This window comes from Pinus tabuliformis, chromosome 9 (assembly GCF_031772625.1).
Source record: "Pinus tabuliformis cultivar Carrire ecotype Pingquan chromosome 9, CPIR1, whole genome shotgun sequence".
Taxonomy (NCBI): Eukaryota; Viridiplantae; Streptophyta; class Pinopsida; order Pinales; family Pinaceae; genus Pinus; species Pinus tabuliformis.
Window position 1 is genome coordinate 438,135,925 of NC_142307.1, and position 16,953 is coordinate 438,152,877.

Below are 16,953 nucleotides of genomic sequence, written 5' to 3' on the forward strand. Positions count from 1 at the left end.
CACCAAACGTTCTTAGTTTTTTCATATAACAGGGTATTTTTTGGGCAAGTTTTTTTAATTGAAAATATACTTACAACTTACAACTTACGCCTCATATAACAGGGTATTTTTTGGGCAAGTTTTTTTAATTGAAAATATGCTAAATTCTAATCAGCGTTGGTATAGTTACAACTTACAACTTACGCCTCATATAACAGTGTATTTTTTGGGCAAGTTTTTTTAATTGAAAATATGCTAAATTCTAATCAGCGTCGATGACTCGATAAGCAATAAACATGTACTCGGTAAGCAATAAACATATTAAATTAGGGATCCGCATTATCTGGAATCAGAGTAGAGTAGGAACGGTAACTTTCCAGATAGTATATAGAATCACAATCCACCTTGCTTTCTGCTACTTTTACAGAATGTACACCGCCTTGCTTTTATAGAAAATTTGCAAATCAAAGCCAATGTGAAAGCCTTGTTAATATTGTTGGTGGCTGGCTTCATCCTTAAATTGCACATGCCCATAAGATAGTATATAGAATCAGAATGTACACCGCCTTGCTTTTATAGAAAATTTGCAAATCAAAGCCAATGTGAAAGCCTTGTTAATATTGTTGGTGGCTGGCTTCATCCTTAAATTGCACATGCCCAGAAGAGCTTTGCGCTGTCTACTTCACTGACACTCTCTCTCAAGGCATATGCCCATTCAGACTTACCTTGCACGCCCAGTTCAAGATTGACTCCAAGAAAAGTTCAAGATTGACTCCAAGGAAACTGCCAGGAAACTGCAAATTTGCGCTTCAGGTTAGTGATTGATTTTTTTTTTCTTCAAACACTGTGGGTCTGATTGCTGCTACGTTTTAATTTTTGATTTAATAAGTAATTTAATTTTTTATTTCACAAGAGATTTGTATGTGTAACTGCTCACAGCTCTTTAAAACAAGGGTTTATCACTATGCAGAATATGGTTTCTTGGCCTAGAAATTGACATTCCACTGAAAGTTTCTTTTGGTTTTCAAAAAGCTTCTGGGTTTTTAAACTTATTTTACAGCGAATAAATCTGTTAAAACTTCAACCGACAGTGATAAAAACAAAAATTATTTTTTGTTTTTAAAAAGATTCTTGGTTTTTAAACTTATTTACAGCGAATAAATCTGTTAAAACTTTAACTGACGGTGAAAAAAACAAAATTTTAATTTTAATGACCAATTGTAAATATGTAGATTTAATCAAATTGATTGGGAATGAAGTAATCTCTATATTCTGGAAATCTCTCTTTAGCCAAACATAGCATCTAAATATTCATGTGGCATAATGTAAATTGTTGGCTTTAAATGATAATTTAAATATATGAAATGGATAACCATCAAGCGTTTTACCTTGGACTGATTATATACTTTAAATGAGCAAATTTCAAATGTTCAACACTTTTTATTGAAACCTCCACAATTGAGTTTTTTCAAATTTTGGTTTTTTTTCCTTACGATAAATATATGAAAATTTTCAACATAATTATTTATTGAATGGTAATTTTTTAATCAAAACTTTATTAGTGAAGGGTTAATTTATTATGAGAACATCACTTTTGAAGGGCAAAATTTTTAATATAACATTTCTTGACGGGAAGCATAAGGACCCAAAACGTCAAAAAAAAATTGTATGATGGGTAAAGAGAAATCCAAATTCCAACCCTGATAACCCATATTGGATATCTTACTCTATTCAACATTAAAATATTTTCTTTTTTCTTTTGAAAGTATAAAGTTTAAACATCTTACTCACATATTTCTATATTAGGTAGTATGGATAACTAATTAAATACGCATAACATCTTTTATTTTCTTTTTTATTATAGCCACATTGTTTTTCTATTTAGAGAATATTTTATTTTTATTTGAAGAGAGCCACATGCAAACTCTAAGTTGAGCACGAGCAATCTTACACATAACCTTCACACTGGGTTGTAGAATGAACCCCTAATCTCAATAACACTTTGAACATGTATGGGAGTGATTGGTTGAAATAGATATACTCTATTTATAAAATATGTTATTTATGAAAAAAATGTTTTTAGTCATTTAATTTTTTAGTTGGATAAATTTTATTTTTAAAGTATATTATTTTGAAAAAAATTATGGTATTAGAGATTTAGTTTTTAAATAATTGAGATCAATTTGACTATCCATTTAGTGGTTTCTTAAAAGATATTTTTGGATTTTCAAATTTTGCAGTTGGAAAGTTTTTAATAGTAGAAATATAATATTTTGGTAAATCGTTTAGGTTTCTAGATATCGTCTTTAAAGGAGAGCATGTGTGTGACTTTTAGTGATGATAAGGGAATTTTTTTAGTTTCTATTTTCAGATAGTGTTATACATACGTGGATTTGTGTAGTGATGAAAAAGAAAACCTATTATGAAAAAGTGCAAAATTAAGTCAAAATTAATGCAATAAGTTAAAATATAGTAGCATTAGAATAAGGTGTACATCGAACATTGGGTTATACTTATCTGTGATGCAAGATATCATGGGTTGTGCTTATGTGTGATGCAAGGTACCATGACTTGTAGAGAAGGTACATCAATCCATGGGTGATTTATATTGACATGTTTTTTTCATGAAGATGGGATCGTGCAAACTTTGCAGCCATTTTGAGATTGGTTTTGTGTCATTTTCAAGACAAAATTACACCTTAATATGATATTCGCAAGTTGCTAGTTCGATAAGGAAGGTAGGCATGCATAGAAGGTATTATTGGAGATTTTATTATTTCATGGACGAAGGCTACTATCTTATCCTTAAGGATTCATTTGCGACCTAATAATGTAAGGTAATACATGAGTTTGACTTGTTAGAGCAAGTTGTTGAATTTGTTGTTTTTTTGAAACAAATTGTATTCATGCATTAGTTTTCTCAATTTGGATGAGAATTAGACCACTTAAAGCTATGCAATCCCTTTTTGCACTCATTTAAGATTCTTTAGGTTTTTTATTCTCTACTCTATGATATCATTATATAACCCATTTTCATATATAAGAGATGGAAAATTTGTTGAGATAGAGATAATTGATAATTTGCTAATCCTCTTACTTTCATTCCTCACTTTTTGAATCTTTTTATGTTAGTTTTTTTGAGTGACCTCATGATTAAGAATTGGAGATGCTCTTATAATATTAAAAAATCTAAATGTCTTTTAATACTATGAGCATAAACTACTTATGCAGTGATTGTACACCCCCATGAGTCCATTGGATTGTTAACTTGATATTTCGAAACTTTTTATTTACGATTTTGAAATAATGGATAAACTCTTGTAGCAAGAAATTTTTATTATGGATGAATTTAATGGTTTGATGTGGAACCCTTTAAGTAGCATTTGCATCTATCATTTTTCATTGGTTAAAAGTATTTATGGGTAGAAATCTACATCTTTTATATATTTAAATGAGTATGTTTTGGGGTAGCGGGGGGTTTATTCTCAAATATGATGGAAAATTTGAAATTGAGTACAGTTGGGGGTTATGCAATTGTACAAATAATACGACGGAGGCATTTGGATTACTGCAAGAGATCCTTCTAGCCAGAAAAGAAAACATCAAAGATTTTGTGGTGTTGGGAGAATTGCAGTTGGTTATCCATCACCTTGTTCATGGATATTTGCCTAAGGATTGCAAATTGTGAAGCATTATTAATCGAATCAGGAATCTAAAACTAGCCTTCTCTACTATTAGCTTCTTTCATGTGTTGAGAATAAACAATTTTGTTGCAGATGATCTTGCCAATAAAGGTGTAAACTTGGATGCAAGAGTCCTAATGAGAAATGGTATTCCTTCCCTCGCAACTATTCCTTAACAATGGGTTGCTATGCAATGTAAATATGGTCTCTTTTTGGAGAATCTACACCTCCAAAGACCTTGGTTCCTTTAAGATAGTAAAACGACTAATAGATATTGAGAATAAAGATCATTGTGAGGTTACAAGTATAGTTGGTCTCAAAGGATTTTCATTGTCTTCACTTGCTATACAAGCTGCGATCCAAATGTAGATTTTGATTTAATACGATATTTTCATTACGGTTTAAAAAAAGAGTATATTTTATAGATTAAAAACCTTTTGTACAATAAAATGAAATTTTTTTTCATTTTAGACTTCAAATTAACAAGAATACACTTTGAGGCTAGAAAACACTAGTGCAAAGTGGGTTAATCTCAATCTCACTTGCCTATTCCAACCAAACTATATAGATTCTAACTCTTCCAAAGTGTTTGAAGGGTCAATATTGTAAACCCACCTCTACGAAGTGGGTATGCAAAGACTTTAACATATCAATATGAACACATAATAAAAAGTTAGTGTATTATTTCATTCACATCATCATGACAAAGGGTCGGTGAGCTAATATAAAAAACTTTGATGAAGTAGGTCCTATGTATGTTTGCTTTTTAAATAGTTTATACTTGAAAAGGATTGCTATAATATAAAATTCCCCCACCATTCAGAGATATGTATGGGTATTTATGGTGTCCATGACCATATTAAACTTTTTAAAAAACACGTGTTGTTAATCCATGGATGCTTTGGAAGGGATGGTGCTTGAAATTTTGGTTTCCTTTTGATCACAATTTTAAGATATAAAAGTTGTATCCAAACGTAAAAGTAGATTACATCGTGGGGTAATGGTAGGCCATGTTTTGTTGTTTAGTTTTAAAATTAAAAATATATAAAAATATATATATTTAATTATAACCCTAAATTATAATTATCAAGTAATGTTTTATTTATGTACTGATGTATGGTCTGTGGATTACAAAATAATTTATATTAACTTTGGGTTCTTCTTGGTTTTGGTTCAATTTTTTAATACTCGAGATTTTGGTGGGATAACTCCACTTTTTTAGTTATTATTATAGTTATTTTTAGTTGACTCTCTATTTGATTTTTTTTAACGGTGGTTTGATTTTTTTTATAATTATTATTATATAATTTATTTATTTATTTTATTGTTATTGTAATTATATTGTTTTACAAATTATTGTTTTTATAGGTTTATATGTTGTTTTTATATGTTTATATATTATTGCGTTTTTTTATTTACGTAGGTTTTTATCGATTTTTTTATTAATATTATATTTTTATGTTTTATTTTTTTTTAATTTTGATTTTTATTAAATTGTAATTAATTATGTTAATGATGTCTATATGTGCATGTAAATGTAAATGGGTTAAAAATCCTAAGACAATTTTAATTATATTTTTATAACAATTAATGAAGAGGTGAAGCCTTGATATAGGCCATGAGAAGTTATAAGAAGGGAGAGAATCCAACAAAAGTGAATTATGGAATTAATCCTTGCATATAAATTATTTGGTTGAGTCAAATATTCATAAAGTCTAAGATTGTCAACTTTCCCAAGAAACTATCTAATGGGAAGGATGTGGTAGTAACTTCCATATTTATTGAAGTAGTTGGGTTGTACCCCGACGATCTTATCCAAGGTATGGGTTGATCCAAATTGCATCAATATATGATTTTTCATTCATATTGATGCTTTTAGAGTGGAAAATTTAGAGGAATCCACTTACTAAGTCATTTCTATTGGCAATCCTAGTTTAGAATTTTTCGGGTGAAAAAACTTCAGCAACCATTTTGAGGCTTTAAATGGAAACTTTTTGTAGTCCTAGTCTTATTATGGAACTAGTTTCCATAATCTACACACTAATACCTTTCCAATGGCGTAAGAACCACCTTAATCAAAGCTTGTATAAGAAAGTTATGCCTCTCATCCCTATAGGGGTGGATAATCAAACATATAGTGGGATCGGGGGATCTTGGCCACCTTAACAAATCCCATTGCAATTAATGTGAGGGGAAAAATGACAAGCTTCCCCTATGTAGAAAGCTCGTGATCAATTTATACCAAGCATGACAAGTTCAGGAAGGTGGTTGAAGGTTCATTGTTGTGGGTGCTAGTTGTTGATGGTGGTCTGGTGCTTGGAGAAACAAGGGGGTAAGCCTTATGAAGGCCCTATAAAATTGTTAAGGTTCAACGAAAAGGGTACATGCCTATTCTACAACCCGTGTTGCATGCATTTGTGAGGGATACAAAGGCATTTGAGCTTAATTTGGAACCCGAAACCTGGAAAGTTTCTGCATTTTGGGGAGCTGCAAAGCGATGAAGATGTGCTTCCTCCACCGGTGACGGGATTGCATTAGTACTTCTCTCCTCATGGTCATGCGGTCCTGACAGTAAGTTGGCTTTTGTACCTTACTGGGCTCACTTTTCTTATTTAGATGTTATGCAACTTTTTTTCTTCAACTAAAGTTTTTTTGTTGGCTACCGTCGTGGTTTGGTTTTTTTGGTCTCAGGAATTGTATGTCTTCTATAGTGGGGGAAACTGGTGGGTTCAATCAAGGGTTTGTAGACAAAACTTGTGAGTTCGTTTCTAGGTTTGTTTCCCAACCTATCTAGGACATCTCCCTCACTGTATTTTGATAAACCAAAGAAAAGGTGGGTTGCATGTTTGTTGTAGGTTGTTGTGGAGCTTAGGAAATGGGCAACTCCAATTCATTTCTTCGGTTTTATGTGCCTCTGTGGGAGGAAGGCTATGAAGCTTGTATAGTAAATCATTTCATGTGCTTCTTTTTCATTTATGGCTAGTGAATAAGAGTCAAGGTTGATATTGTTTTATTTTATATCCAGACTCTAATATTATTGGGCTTGTACCCCTTGGTTTGAAAAAAATTACTTCGTACTACTTGTATGATCTTTTCAAGTTGGCTGGACAAATTCTAAAAAGGAAATCCCCTAAAGGCTTCAATTTTCACTTTATCTTGGTTACAGGTTTCTTAACTCAGTGGAAAGTCTCGGGTTATCTCTATCATTTCAGTTGCCTCAGGGTTATGGGAAACTACGTAATGCCATGCCAAAATGGCCAAGTTTTTCGAGGTGGTGGGGATAGGGGTCAATCCAGTCACCCTCCTCCTATGTCGACACTTCCCCTGGAACCTACCCATACACGAGAAGTTGATTCTCCTAATTGCCATGAAGAACACCATTACTCAGAGGGGTCTGTAAGGCGAAAAAACCACTATGGTTCAAATTCTAAGTTATTAAAAGAAATGCTTACCATGTAAAAACAACATCAAATGTCTATGGAACAAATTTCATAAGTAAGACATGCTAACATAAATGACTTCATTACCTTTGGGAATGATCTTAAATGGAACCAATGGCACATGTAAGACAACTTAGCCCATATTCAATGTAATCAATGACATCTCTAAGAAAGCATGGATTGCATGGATGACTGCTTGGGTCATATGGAAAAACATGTACATTGTGAGTTTCAGCCACCTCACCCTCCTAGTTCTCCATCTTAATGGAAATATGTTGTATTTTAATCTTGTTATTTTTCTAGTATTATATCCCCATCAGTTTTTGGATAACTACTTGGTTATGGCTCAGAGCTAGCATTTTTGGAAATTTTCTATTGGCCAACAAATTTAGTAGGAGTGAGGCCGGTAGCATTTTGTCAAGTTGTGGATGTAATTTTGCTTCATAAATGAAAAAAAACCTTGACTTACCAAAAAAACGAATTATGCCTCTTGGAAGTTGACCTATCAAAATTGACCATTGTAATTTGAGAGGATGCAACATCAACCCTCGTTACTCAAGTAAAAGGGTCTAGTCACATGGGAACTATGAATAATACTCTATAAGGATTGAGTTGTAACTCATATTGAGGGTTGAATGGGTCAAATTTCACCCCTAATTAGCTATCAGGTTGTGTTATAATTGAGCCTCTAGGAGGAAAAGGGGTTCCATTCTATTCGAGGGCATTTTTTTCCATAGATGAGTAGAGTAGCTGAGAGTGGATAGAGAGAGAAAAATAGAGAGGGATTATGCACTGTAGTATCCCACGAGCCATAGGTTTCATTCCTTTGTACTTGCATCCAATTCCATTTAAAGAAAGATAAAACAAAAAAGCCTCACCTTCCAGCTGAATTTTCTTCCATAAGGGTTTCCCAAATCATATCTCATGTTCATTGTGGTTTCTAAGTTTTCTTTTTCTATTCTCTATTTTTCCTATTTCATCTATTGCATGCATAAGCATAATGCGATAATTAGTGAATCCAAAAATATAGGGGGAAATTAACCCTTGTAGTGAAGATTTTAGATTTCAAGGACAATTTTATTAGACCTATTGTGACAAACTGTCTAGTGGAATATCCACATTAGTTTATAGATCATGGGTAAAGTACCATTCAAAGACTTTTTGGTTCTAACCGTAAGCTTTTGGTTTGACCACGATTGACAAATCTATAAAAAAAATCCATCAAAGAAGATGAAACCCATAAATGAAGGTAATGAAGATTCACATAAGCATTTGTAGGTAAGAGAGAGATAGAGAACAATGTGCATCCACAAGCATGAGTAGAGGAGGATCTCATGTGGAAAAGGAAACATAATCACATGAGGGTTCTAAGAGAGAAGAACCTATGTGTAATTGAGATTCACCTGATTTGGTGAGAGAAAACATTATTCAAGTCTTTAACCTGAGTCAAAGGGCCAAGAAATGGTCAAGGAATTTGTCTAATACAATCATAAAGAGCATTGAGAAAGGGAAGTATCGAGGAACTAGTGGATCAGAGAAGCACTCTCTTTGTGCTATGCAAGCCCAATAAGGCAACATTGTGGATGGTAGTAGACCTTCACTTAGTAGGTTGAAAGGAATTTTTTATTAAATCTAGTGTGGATGAAGGAGAATGGATTTCATCGTTACACCATTGGTAGACTAAGAGAGAATTTCCATTTGGGTACTTGATGTGCAAATCAATTAAGAAACTACCCATAATATTTGGGAGGTCTTTAGGCTTAGTATAATTTTAAGAGAAATGATGATTTTGATTTATGAAGGAGAATGGCCTTCATGATTCCACCATGTAATGTCTAAGAAAGAACTTCCCTTAAGGCTTCTTGGTTTGGCTTAGGGGTGGCTAACTGCAAAGGATAGAATTGACAATTGAGCTTATGGCTGGGTGGAAAATGACTAACCCTTCATCAATTGCAAGCAACATTTGATCTTGAGAAAATATGTGCCCTTATGGACTTTAAATATATGATGTAAATCATATTCATGGAAATAAAAAATGATTTTCATAAACTCTGTATATTTATGTGCTTGCCTGCTAAATGGGCATTTTGGTCTATGTGATAAATGATCTTCATACAAAGTGGTAAATCTAGTTGTGATGACTTTGTAATATTGATATACCTAGCTATAGATTTTTAATGTGCTCTTCTGATGTGTTTCTCATGATCATGATCATGGAACTGATAGATTCTTAGTCCTAGTTGTTTGAAATGTTTATGGTTGCAATAGGTCTCTTGTCAAGTAATATGTTATGGTTGAGAAGATAGTGGATGTTAACCCCTTGGCTTCTTGGATAGCAAAGATAGGTGGTTGGTTGTGAAAGACTCCTAGTGAGTCTCAACCAAGAGAGCTTGGTCTACTCTAGATAGGACAAAAAAGCTTTGAATCTATTATTTATGATCAAAGGGTCCTATTGAAGATGTGGATCTAGAAGCAAGATTAAAAACATTAATAGTAAAGTGGTGACTTACCAGAAAGAATCTTCACAAATATATGATGTGAGGTGTTAAAGAGTGCACTAAAGAGCTCTTGTATGGCGGAAAGCATGTTGAAGGGCTTGAAGTGGGATTATGTGTCGTTTTAAGTGAATGCGAATGGAATTTACTAGGCCAATTGTGGGATTGAACATCTATGATGTGTCCTTGGTTAGACTATTGATTAGTTAAAAGATATCCATGTTCTAGGAAGATAAGGCTTGAAGGCCTTATATGGGGAAAACTAATAACATGGCCTCTTTTGACTCCTTGCAAGAGAGCTTTAGTAAATTTCTATGAAATGAAGGATTTTGGATGCCTTCATGATTGGAAAAGAATTTCGTAGCTACAAGAGCCTTTTGGATAGGTTTCTTCCCTATTCGCGTATCTTTCAGTCCTCAGGAATACATTGAGAAACCTTATTGGAAGTCTAAGTTGTTGGTTAGAAAAAATTGGGTATTGACTTTGGAAATTTGGGGATTGGAGGTTGCAGCCTCAACCCTTAATCATGTGGGCCACTGGAGGTAGTGATCGAGAGCTTAGCTACAAAAGGCGCTTAAGTGCGGAGTCCTATTAATCAGATTATGACAAGGTATAAGGGACAATATTAAAATTTCAGGGTGGCCCAATGATCCATTAACTGGGATGACCTTAAGTTGTAAGGGACAATGCTTAGTTCTATTGGTGGTTAGTGCTTTGGTGATTTGTTAGTTAGACTAGCCTTAAGTTGTTAAAGAGATGATTTATGTATCTTGACGGACTAGTGACTTGGTTAATGAGGATGTCAGTGGAAAAAAATGTGGAGTTTTGTTAGTTATCGATCTATCAACCTGATCAGACCAAGTTTGAAGGGATAGGTGTTATGTATCCTAGTGGTTTGGTTAACATGGATTCTTGATGATGGTAATATGAAGTTATGTAAGTTAAAAATCCATCCAATTGACCTAGGTTCAAGAAAAGAGAGAGAGGTGCAATTTAATCTAGTGGTAGATTTGTTTAATGACTAGTTGATAAAACTGTAGTTGATGAAAAGGTGGTTTATGACAAGTAATGACCCATTCACTAAACTAGCCTTAAGTCATAAGAGGCCATCCTTTTCTTCTAGTGGCTCAATTCCCCAATGGTTCAGTTAGTGGAGATGATGTGTCTTGGCTATGGAAGTGGCCCTTTGTGATGGTGACATACGGGCATAGGACTTTCACGTGTTTGCTAGGTGTCAATAGTGACATGTGGGTGGGATTGCCATGTGACATCCACATGTTAGTTGACATGGCATTCTACAATGATGGGGGAAAGACAACCACGTTTTTGTCACATCGTAATAGTAGGGATGCTAACGTGTCTTTAAGAAAGGTAATTCTTTGTAGGGTTATAGCTTTGTGTCAAGGGTTTGGATTTTGACGAATTTTATATTGTTGGAAAGTTGTCAAAAATCTAAAAATGACAATGATTTTAGCAAGAATTTTAAGGTGGTTGAAGGAAATCAATTTTGATAACCCACTTCCATAAAATAACCTTGAAAGTCAAGTTTAGACACCCTATTTCCTTAAAAAACCTAAAAAAAACTAAACATAATTAATTTTTTAATTATACACTTTCTTCTATATATCAAATTTATCCTAACACAATTACGGATTCACAGTCATCTATAAAGCCTGAGAACAGTCAGCTTTGCACATGTGCGAAGAAAGGCCAATAAACTAGCAGATTTGCTAGCCGATCAAGGAGTGATCTACACAGATAATAGGGTGGTGATGAACTGGCGAGAGCTCCCTCGAAACATATTAAAAACGGAGTGTCAAAACCAAGCAAATGAAGACAAGACAGTGTTCCTTAAAAGAGCCATGGAGGCGGGTATAATTAACTAGCAGTTGTTTGTTTAGAGGTTTGCTCACATTGGGGTTTTTTGAAAGCGGTTTGGAGAGGTCAACCAGCGAATCCCAGATTAATTGGTTCACTGAAGTCTCCAGTTGTATTAGCGAGGACGAAAGGGTTTCATGGATTACAGGAAGGATGGCGGCGACTTCTTTATGCATCGGGTCAAGGAGGGTTGACGCTGCGAATAGTCGGGAGCTGGGGACTGTCGGAGGCTGCGAGACCAGAGATCTTTCAGTTTTTCTCATTTTACCGCGGCCTGAGTGGTTTTCAGGTGATCGCAGCCCTCACAAGCGGGAAGCGGTATTTCCCTTTCGGGAGTGATCCCACTCAGTGTGCTCCACGTGGCGGTGGGGATAGGAGGAATACCGCCCTCATCACACGCTAATGTCCATGAATGTAGGCGAGTGCGATATCAATCTCCACCGTTGGATCTCACAAAACAAATCAATGGATTAGACAGATCGTGCAGGTTTGCAGGACCTTGCGGTAAACAGTGAGCAGCTTATCATTGCGATATGGTCTACAGCCGTTGGATTGAACGGAAAGGTTCATTGGTCAAGATTAAAGAGGCAGGCTAGGTTTGGCGGGAAAAGTGTATCCTGGGGGTCAAGAGACCCATCGCGCGAGCAACTGATTCAAAGTTTAAGAAGTCGGGCGGATGTGTTACCTTTATATGTAGGCAACTATTTGTTCTTTTCGGGTCCGAGTCCAAACTCATGTATTTTTCTTTTGAGAAATGTAAAGTTTGGAAGTAGGAAGTAGGGAGTAGTTTTGATGGGGTATCTCCATAGTCAACGACCATGGGAGAATTGATGTATCTTATGTACTTTATTTTATGATTAATGAATTGGAAAGTCTGACTCTTGCATTAGCAAAAAATATATATAGTTATTTCTTAATATACATATATATTTAATTAGTATTCCATAGTAGTAATTTTTAGGTTATTAATGATTAGTGTTTGATTTAGTGATTACAATTTTTGGTAATAAATATAACAAAAACTAACTTTCATTATAATTAACTAACCATTTATTTATACGATTATAACTGGAGAAAAGGCCTAGTAATAACTAGTTTATTCATTCTCTTAATTTTTAAATACAAACTTTACCTTTATTCAAATGTTGGTAATAAATATAACAATAATTTTTGGTAATATTTATAACAAAAATAACTTTTCCTTTAGCCTTGCCTAGTCCAATATAGTAGTTTCCTAGTCAAATATAGCCATTGGAAGATCTGCTCTCCTTATTTAACACGCAGCCATGATTTCTTCAACTTGTCTTGACGATGAACCACACTCGTTGGTTCAGAAAGCATGGACAAAAGTATTATAATGTGATTTCAGCCAAAAAAATCTTCTCAAAAACAAGATTACAAATAATTAAATTCATAATACTTATTCAACTTAATTAAAAAATTTACAACTAAAGTTACCTTCTCCGAAATGAGTTGAAAAATTTACAACTAAAGTTACCTTCTCTAAAATGAAAATTAAAAAGAGAATAATAAAACTTATATAGATTCATTCACTTACATTTCTATAATTGCAGAACGAAAAACCAAAACTATGATAAAAAGATATGCTTAATATATATACACATCACAATCCCTATTAAAAAAACAAAAATATATAATTTTTTTAACTGTTTTTTTTCCCTCTTAATAATTTAAGAATTAGTTAACATAGATTTATAATTCTATTATCTTAAACCCAATTCCAAAAAAAAAATATTTTTTTAAACCTTTTTTCTCTTCATAATTTAATAAATTAATTAACACAAATTTATAATTTTATTATCTAAAACCTAAAATATCATTATAAACACACTGTATCATGATATGATTAAATAAACCTGCACTCAAGTCAACCTACTCAATCACTTAAAAGTGACCTACTTAATCGCTTAAACTCATTATGGAAGAAGATAAACAATAATTCGTTCATACACTTCTTATCATTACAACTTTTAAATAGTCTCTTTTTATATTGTATTTGTTTTTATTGGTAACTGTAAAAGAATTTTACACCATGAATCCCCACACTGACACGTCCCTGTAACCAACACAGGGTTGCACTTAAAACAAATTATTTGAAATAAGTGCAGCATTGTGACCACTTTTACATATGCATCCATAGAGATGTCTCCATCTTGCCTCCATTCTTCTGCATTACTCATCATCGATGTCTCCAATTAATTAGATTCTTTCCTAAGATTATATATTATTTAAAAATAAAGTCTGGTGACGTCCCCAATACATCATCAAAACCACAGGGAATTTGTCAGGCAAAAAGAATTGAAGCCTGGCCTACACGGTGGGGGACAAAATTAGCATACCTTTCATGGAAATAATAACATCTATGAATTGGGGGCTGCTGGCTTATCTCAGGATTGTAAAGCAGCCGCTTTTGTTTACTCGAAACCCAGAATGGAATAGAATAATATACTGTGTACGAAGGGGATCTAAACAAATAGCATTAGCCCAGTTCTGTCTGCCATTGTGGCGGCCGAAAGGGAGCAAAAACAATTTTGTGTCAGCTCTCGTTGCTCATGCTTCTCAAGCAGTATACCACAAAGAGCCAAGGGCATTCAACGAACTGACTGGATTCTTTCTGTTTATGAGATCATAGGGATCTCTATATAACCATGGTGCCCTGCTCACAAATCGGCGTTATGCTGTATTTTGCAGAGGCAGGCCTTACACTGCTCTGTAAGGTATGTTTAGATAGATAACCAGCTCACCACCTTTTTCTAACAATAGAACTCAACACAGTTGTTCTGATGGCTCTGGTGTGCATTTTTCCTTTGTTTCTTCACAGACCCACTTGATGTAACTGTCATGACTATGACTGTATTGGGTAATGCTCATATTCAAGCTTAGAATATGGTTATGCGTTCTGTGATCAGTTATGGGCAGAGCTTGCATTTTCTTTTCTGCACAAGGAGTCCATAGCTAATTAGTCATTTCTGCATATGACTAGCATTGCACAATAAGAGGATTCTGTGGTTGCAAATCATCTTCTAAAGATTACACTGAATTATATTTTCTGGTAACGACCTGAAAGCGTGCATTCTTCTTGTTCACGCTTTTTAAAACTGCCTGATTATCTTGTTTCTTTATATTGAAAATTTTCATTATTTTTTCTAGCTATTGTCTGTCGACTGTAGTCTAGTGGTAAGTTGGGGGGCTTGCCATGACAACAGCACGGTTCGAAACCCGACAGGTGTGATCGTGTGATAATGAGGCTGGCCATGTATTCATGAGTGTGAGGTCATGTAACACTAGTTCTGTGCAACTGGGGTGGTCATTATCCTGGGTGACTCTCACAGAATAGTTCAGCCTTCAGGAACCTCAGTGGCTGCTTCAAAGCCAAAGGTGATCCTGTTGTAGAGATAGTGTTTTAGAGAGTTCCACCCTCTCCAGTCAAAATGGGCTGGACCAATCCCAATTTTTTTTGTCATATTGGAAACCATGCTTTCTGATAGTGGTTGAATAATGTCTACTGCTCTTATTCTGGTTTTTGATAGCTATCTTATCGGGTATTTCACTTTGCTCGTTGTTGTTTAGAGAATGGTCAGAAAACATGTATTGCATTTTGTTGTTTAGAAAATGGTCAGAACACATGTATTGCATTCATTGTAGTTTCTGATACCTGTCCTAAAGGTTTTATAAACTAATATTATCATTTTCTGATTTGTAAGAAAGCCCTTTTTTCTCAAAATGTGTGGATGACAATTTTTACTTTTATTGCAATCTTTTATTTTCAGACAAATACGTTCTGGTCCTGGTTGAATTATGGCTAACTGCAGCCAAGATCTTTGTCAAAGATGTTGCAAGGGTTTCTGAACATTAACATGGAACATAATAAATGCCATATCTGCATCAACGGATCCTGTAAGTGGTTATTCTTCTCATGGACATTGAAACTTCTATATGACGACATAGGTAGCAGAAGTTACTACATTTTGTTCAGTTTCATAGAGTTTAATTTGTCTCTCTGTGTGCACATGGTCTATTTTTGTTTGACTAACCCTCTGTTTTCTCTCAACTTTGGAAGTACTTTTGAAGAATTTATCTTATTGCCATTTTATGCTTAATTACGTTTGATTCTCTCCTAGTTACATTTATCTTGAAATTCCAGTATTTTATAAATAATTAGAAAATATTAGCATGTGAATATATTATCAGAATGCAATTCCTTGTTTGATCTCTGTGATGGGTGTTAGACATCTTCAATAACAATTGGATGTTATAATTATTGCATGCTTTGCCTTTACTGGGGTTTGGTTTGCAGATCGAAGTTGCTCATAATTAGATATACAACCCTGTAAGAAATTGCCTGAATTATATATAGATTTGCGTTGTGGGTTGTATACGCAACATCATCTGCTATGCATCATATGCAACATGAGGCTATGCATACCAGAATCTCTCCCTTGGGACTTTAGTTTGAACTGCTACTAAGGTGATATGACTGTTTGGTCAAACCTTTGGAGAGCATGCCCTTTTAATTCTTCACCAGTCACTTATGTATCCCAAAAACAAGCCCTGAACATGGCTACATTTTTTTTACTCTCGCAGATAATTCTGAACGAAAATAAATAGTTTCATATTATTGCATAGCTGGTAAAACTTCTTTGCAGCTTTGTATATGCAAAATACCTGTTCCTATTAATATAAGACAAGAAGAATCTTGTTAATTTTTTGAGTTATCCAAAAGAAATGGAAACAATACAAAAGCAATTGACTCGTGTTTGATAACTAAAGTGAGATGAAATCAGAAACATTCAACATCCAATACAACTGTCCTATGTGATGTCCAAATTGACTTAATGCATATAATATCATGGATATGTTGCTGCACAAACTATCAGGCCTTGTAAAGAGGCAAAGGCTAGAGGGCACAACAACACATGGGACAGAGGCCCAATGTCATCACAGCCTAAGTCCCTTACTTTTCTTGGATTTTCACACACGGGAGGATTCCTAGTAATGCTCACTTGTGATAGATGTGTATCTATGATGGGTTTGAAGTGAGGCAAGGTAGCTCATTCAATGGAAAGGTTCAACGAAAGTGCAAGCTTTGGGAGAAGCTATTAAGACTTTCCACGAAAAACCCCTTGGAAAAGAGTCTACACAAGACCTAGGGTTGAAGTATATAACGAGATATGAGCACATCCAAGGTCAAGATAGACAAGAGAAAAGACAATGAGTGATTTACTTCAACAAGTACTAAAGCAAATGCCTTCAAAGAATCCCCAAGTTGAAGGATTAGCTTCTAGGGTTCCCTCTTGATGTGATGACTAGGGCATTAAATTTATGGAGAATCCATCATGGCAATTCCACCAAAATTTGAGCACTTCAAGAGGAGACACAAACGAAGAGTTCTATCCAAGCGAAATTCAAAATTTCCTCCTCTATTGGAATTCACACCAAACCCTAGAAAGGCCTACT

General features: G+C 34.4%; 1 protein-coding gene across 6 annotated transcripts in view; it reads left to right on the forward strand.

Annotated features, from left to right (window-relative positions):
• The first annotated feature begins 13,844 nt into the window (after positions 1-13,844).
• Positions 13,845-16,953, forward strand: part of LOC149149044 (uncharacterized) — a 180,759-nt gene continuing 177,650 nt past the window's right edge. The window contains exons 1-2 of one of the 6 annotated variants that reach the window (XM_089439582.1): positions 13,845-14,213; positions 15,267-15,393. The gene's annotated coding sequence lies outside the window, so the exon portion shown is untranslated. The other 5 variants (XM_089439581.1, XM_089439587.1, XM_089439584.1 and 2 more) reach the window with 5 other exon arrangements.